The 6,423-nt window shown below is 41.1% G+C and overlaps 1 long non-coding RNA gene across 1 annotated transcript; it reads left to right on the top strand.

Moving 5' to 3' along the window:
* Nucleotides 1-4,428: 4,428 nt before the first annotated feature.
* On the top strand, nt 4,429-6,130 carry LOC116003491. Its single transcript, XR_004094662.1, has 3 exons — nt 4,429-4,531; nt 4,640-4,706; nt 6,040-6,130. It is a non-coding gene; the product is annotated as an uncharacterized LOC116003491 (long non-coding RNA).
* Nucleotides 6,131-6,423: the final 293 nt, after the last annotated feature.

Here is a 6,423-nt window from a genome sequence, read left to right as displayed (position 1 = left end):
CTCTGCAGGTCCCAGCAACAAAGGAAAAGCACCAGTGGAAGAAAGCAGCACGGGGAACCAAGGCCGAATTTACGTCGTCAACCACACGCAAGCTCAAACTGGCGACGTTGTAACTGGTATATTTCCGATAAACTCAGTGCCTGGTTTGGTATTGTTTGATACTGGAGCTACTAATTCTTTTATATCCTCTATATTTGCTGATAAATTGAAACTAGAGCCTACCGCTAGATTAGATTTGAATGTGAAAACTGCTTCAGGACTAGTAGTAGCATGTAAAGATGGGTATGAGAATGTTTCGATAGAAATAACCGGAGTTAACTTCCTCGGGAATCTCATTCGATTTGAACTAGAAGGTCTGGATGTAGTATTGGGAATGGACTGGTTGGAGAAATACAGAGCCCGAATAGAGTGTAACGAGAGGAAAGTAGTTTTGCGTGGGCCGAAGGGGAGAAGAATATCCTACCGAGGGATTGCAAAACCACCTGAGTCCAAGTTAATGACAATGCAGAAGTTGAGGAAGTACGCTAAAAAGGGATGTGATGTGTGCCTCTGCTTGGTACACAATGTTGAGAAAGAAGAACCTGAGATCAATCAAATCCCTGTTGTGTGTGAGTTTCCCGATGTGTTTCCCGATGAGCTTACGGAGATGCCGCCCGAGAGAGAGGTGGAATTCAATATCGATCTTGTGCCAGGAACCTCGCCCATCTCAAAAGCACCTTACAGAATGGCACCAAAAGAGATGGAGGAGTTGAAGGCCCAACTGGCAGAGCTGTTGGAAAAAGGATTCATTAGACCAAGCATATCACCTTGGGGCGCACCAGTATTATTTGTAAAGAAGAAAGACGGGAGTCTAAGACTGTGTATCGATTATAGAGAATTGAATCGGGTTACAGTAAAGAACAAGTACCCGTTGCCCAGAATTGATGACCTATTTGATCAATTAAGGGGGGCTGGTGTGTTTTCCAAGATTGATTTGCGATCAGGGTATCATCAGGTGAGAGTGGCGAAGCAGGACATATCCAAAACGGCATTCCGAACAAGATATGGCCATTATGAATTCACAGTCATGCCGTTTGGAGTAACGAATGCGCCGGCAACCTTCATGGACCTGATGAACAGAATTCTCCTTCCATATCTGGACAAGTTTGTCGTTGCCTTCATAGACGACATCTTGGTCTACTCAAAGACACTGAAGGAACACGAGAAACATTTAAGAACGGTGTTACAGATATTGAGGGAGGAGAAACTTTTTGCAAAGTTGTCCAAGTGTGAGTTTTGGAAGAATGAGGTAGCATTTCTTGGGCATGTAATCACCAAGGAAGGAGTCGCAGTGGACCCAACAAAAATCAGAGCTGTAATTGAATGGGAAGCACCCAAGTCGATCACAGAAGTCCGTAGTTTCTTGGGTTTGGCAGGCTATTATCGAAGATTTGTGCAAGACTTCTCAAAAATAGCCAAACCATTAACAAATCTACTCAAGAAAACAACCAAGTATAACTGGAGTGATGAATGCGAGCATGCATTCCAGGAACTTAAGAAGAGGTTAACAACTGCTCCAGTGTTAACCTTACCTATTGGAACCGAAGATTACGAACTATACACGGATGCATCTCACAAGGGATTGGGATGTTACGAACTATACACGGATGCATCTCACAAGGGATTGGGATGTGTCGAACTATACACGGATGCATCTCACAAGGGATTGGGATGTGTTTTGATGCAAAATGGAAGAGTGATAGCTTATGCATCTCGTCAATTGAAAACACACAAGGTTAACTACCCAACTCATGATCTGGAATTAGCAGCTGTGGTGTTCGCTCTTAAAATTTGGCGACACTATCTCTATGGAGTCACTTGCAAAATTTTTACAGATCATAAGAGTTTAAAGTACATCTTTACCCAGAGAGATCTAAATTTGAGACAGAGAAGATGGCTAGAGTTGATTAAGGATTATGATTTGGAGATCCAGTATCAAGAAGGTAAGGCAAACAAGGTAGCGGATGCACTGAGCCGGAAATCAAATCATGCCCTTTGGGTATTGCCTGACCAGTTATGTAAGGATTTCCAGAGACTTAATCTGGAAATAAAAATGAGCATACAAGTGGAACAAGAAATGAAATTATGTGCTCTGACGGCCACTCCAACTCTATTCGAAGAAGTCAAACAAGCACAAGGAGAGGACAACTGGTTAAACCAAATCAAGGGAAAAATGATTGATGGAAAACATGGCCCATTTGAGTTATACGCAGATGGTAGTGTGAGATTCCAAGGTAGGTGGGTTATACCTACCGGTTGTAAGAAAATAATGGAACAATTAATGAAAGAAGGCCATTATACACCCTATTCAGTTCATCCTGGAGGGGACAAACTGTACAAAGACCTGAAACAGAACTTCTGGTGGTCAGGTATGAAGAAGGATGTTGCGGAATTCGTTGCTAAATGTCTAAACTGTCAAAAAGTTAAAGCAGAAAGGAGTAAGCCAAAAGGCCTACTACAACCTCTAGAGATACCTCAATGGAAGTGGGATTCTGTCTCTATGGACTTTGTGGGAGGACTGCCACTAACAAGGTCAGGAAAAGATAAAATATGGGTAATCGTTGACAGACTTACCAAGACAGCAAGGTTTATTGCCATGAAAGACACCTGGACTATGACTCAGTTGGCAAAAGCGTATGTGAGCCAAGTTGTTAAGTATCATGGAGTACCCAAGGACATTGTTTCGGACAGGGATTCCCGATTCTTGTCTCAGTTCTGGCAAGCTTTACAAGCAGCTCTGGGTACAGCATTGAAATTCAGTACTGCCTTTCATCCTATGACTGATGGGCAAACCGAGAGGACCATACAAACTTTGGAGGATATGTTAAGGGCTTGTGCACTAGATTTCCAAGGATCGTGGGATGAACATTTGGATTTAATTGAGTTTTCTTACAATAATAGTTACCATGCCAGTATCCAAATGTCACCGTATGAAGCCTTGTATGGACAAAAGTGCAGGAGTCCACTCTGTTGGGAAGATTTGGTTAGTCCTGTGATACTAGGACCTGAATATCTGCAAGAAATGACAGGAAGGATCAAATTGATTCGGGAAAGAATGAAGGCCGCACAGGACCGGCAGAAGTCGTATGCTGATTTAAAGAGACAATCAGTTGAATTCCAAGAGGGTGATAGGGTAAGACAATCATTTTTATATTAGGATGACTGTTAGAGATGAGAAAACCACAACTGAGAGTTTCACTATTGGCAGGTATTACTAAAGATATCTCCTACAAAAGGAGTAATGAGATTTGGGAAGAAGGGGAAACTGAGTCCAAGGTACATTGGACCGTATGAAGTACTAGAAAGAATTGGGGAAGTAGCTTACCGATTAGCACTACCTGCTGTGCTAGATCGAGTTCATAACGTGTTCCACGTGTCCCAATTGAGAAAATATGTACGCGATGATTCACATGTGCTTCAACCCGAGGTGAGTAAAACTCTTGGATTGAACTATAAAGATTATTAAGGTTATGTTATAACAGGCATACGATAATTCCTATAGGAGATGACTCTGGATGTGAACTTATCTTATGAGGAAAGACCGGTGAAAATCTTGGATGTTAAGACCCGAGATACCCGAAAAAGGTCCATAAAAATGGTCAAAGTATTGTGGTCCAACCATTTGGTGGAAGAAGCCACCTAGGAGTTGGAAGATGTCATGAGGGAACGGTATCCCGAATTGTTTGACTAAGGTATGTAGGATCAACCTACTTGTGGTATGCCTAAGTTAATTATGTGCTAATTTGCTACATCTATTCTATTGTGAGTAGCTTACCCTGAAACCTTAGATGTTAAGACCGAAGTTTCGGGGACGAAACCTTTTTAAGGAGGGTAGACTGTAACCCCTCGTCATTTCCGGATCAGATTAAGGTTCGAGAAATATGTTTTAAGCTAAGACATACCTGAGATGAGTGACCGATGCGTCAAAAGGATTTTTATAAGGAAATATAGTTGTTATCAAGCTGTGATCGTTCGTGCCGGTCACGAACCGTAAAAAAAAAAAATTTAAATTTAGGAACTAGTATTTGGACTCGTTTGTCCTAGAAAAGGGATTTCTAGACACCATACCATTATTTTTGAATTTCCTATTGAATTAAATTAGCCCATAGCAGCAAAAATTTATTTTTGATCGTACATCGCGAAGATTCTGCGGTGTACCGAACCTAGCCCAAATTGGAGCTTTTGACTGGAATAAAATTTTAGTTTCAAGAATATTCTATTTAAATTATTTCCTACCGAAATTTCATCTGTTTTAACCCCAAACAGTCCATGTTAAGATATTTTTTTCCCAAGATTTCTAGGATGGTGACACTTGTCACTTTAATCCACCCTTAAATATTATTATATAAGTGGGAAATGAATTTTTGGTCTTCATTTTCCCATTTGGCCGAAAAAAAAAAGAGGGGAAAGGGGAGTGAATTTCTTCCATCTTCAACCTCAAGCTTCAAGGACTCCATAGCCAATCTTTCTTCACAACTTCATCAAAGATTCGGTAAAACTTTAATTTTATTCGGTAGATAGCTTTATTTCCTTTCCTAGATTAAGAATCTAAGTCTTGATTTCTTGAATCTTGTTGTTATGATGATGAATTGGGAGCTAGGGTTTCAAGAAGGAATTGGGGAAAATCCACCAAAAGCATCTTTAAGACAATATTAACTACTTTGGAGGTAAGGAGTTCCCTTAAGTTGGACTAGATTGCTCAAATTTGAATAATTGATGGTTGATTGTGACTTGGTGAAATTTAGTAAAAATGTTTAGTATAAGTTGCCTGTATATGGTGTATATAAGGTGTATGTATAAATCATATTTATGCCCATATAGGCTTACACTTGTGAAAATATTGACAAGAAATTTAACTAGTCTCTGGCAGTAACTTCCGTGAATTTCTGGGACAAATCGGTAAGGTATTTTGATCCAATTTTTTTTATACATGTAGTTCTATACGTGTAGATGCTACCATAAAAATTTCATAATTTTTGGAGTAGTATAAGTGTGGTTTCAAAATTATTTTCCAAAACTGGTCCAGAGAGAAGAAAAATCCGGACAGCACACTGCCAAGGGCAAAAAGGGAATTTTCTGTGTAAATTCGTGAACCTAGATGACCAAAACTTTTTATGAACATCAAGTACTATGAGTTAGGGTTCTACCAAAAAAATTTCAAGTGAAAAAGAGTTCGGGAACTATTCTTACCGGCTCGATCTTTCAGACTGCGCCAAGCTGAAATTTCTGAAAAGAAATGGTTAAAACCAATGTCGTTAAAGAGAAAAGAGAAGGAAAACCTTAGTTTCTGAGCAAGAGGAGGAGGACCTTGACTAACCCACGGGTGGCATATGCTCTGCATGAAGTGCCCTTGCCCAGCGGTTGTTACATATTAAATGTTGTGCCGTATGACATCCAATTCATACTTATGCGACGTCTAGTCGCTGGGTACTATATAACTCGTCGGATGCGGTATTCCCACGGGGGTGTGCACACTTAAGGTATAGATACCCCGAATATTGCGGGCAGGTTTCGTTTTAACGGACCCGGTTAGGCCGACTGGGAATCATTTTAACGTACCTGGTGCCAAGGGATCAGCGTTAGATCGGGGAACGACCACTACCCCGATCAATGATCCAAGTGGTCAAAGAGGGAGACAATTAGAGTGCTCCAAAGGCCTCACACTTTCGAAGAAGAAACTAAGTGAATTTTTGTAAGGAGATATGGCTACTCTGTAGCGGAGATGAGATGGAAATTGATGGAAAGCTCCTTGAGAGGAACGGTTGAAAACTAGTTTGAATAACTACAGGTTTGACTGGAGGAAAATATTATTTCCTATTTGTAAGAGAAGTCCAATTTGACTAAGTGATATGATTTCTTCTACGTACGTATATGTTTCACTGTGTTGTTATACTTTAATCAAAAATATATGTTTTAGAAAACCTTTATTTAAGTTTGGGCGATCCACGGATCTCCTTGCTTAGCCGTCGCGCTAACTACACTTCAATGTGTTGCTTTCAGATGGAGTTCAGCGTTAGTTCTTGCAGTCCGACGAACTCCCCTAGTTCGTCGGAAGGTGTAGGTCGTGGCATGGACTACGACGTTTTTGTACAACAGATGAGTGGCGCCGACCCTTATGCGCCTGGCTATGCTCCTACAGCTCCCAATAGCTCACCGGCAGTAAATAGTGTTCTTCCTATTCCTGAGGGTCCTGACGTACAGGCCACTTTTGGTTTTTACCCCATCGAGGTGCTGGTAGGAAGTAACCCCCTAGAGTTTATAGTTTATTATCCTTACCCTTGGGACCCGAGTCCTCCCGAGAGTTGGGAGGAGTGGTCTATGGTCATAGTCGCTTCCCGGTTCCTAGACCATATCACATGGTACGAAGGGGAATGGCATCTTGTC

This window comes from Ipomoea triloba, chromosome 14 (genome assembly GCF_003576645.1).
Source record: "Ipomoea triloba cultivar NCNSP0323 chromosome 14, ASM357664v1".
Lineage (NCBI taxonomy): Eukaryota > Viridiplantae > Streptophyta > Magnoliopsida > Solanales > Convolvulaceae > Ipomoea > Ipomoea triloba.
This window is presented reverse-complemented; position numbering and strand designations above follow the sequence as displayed.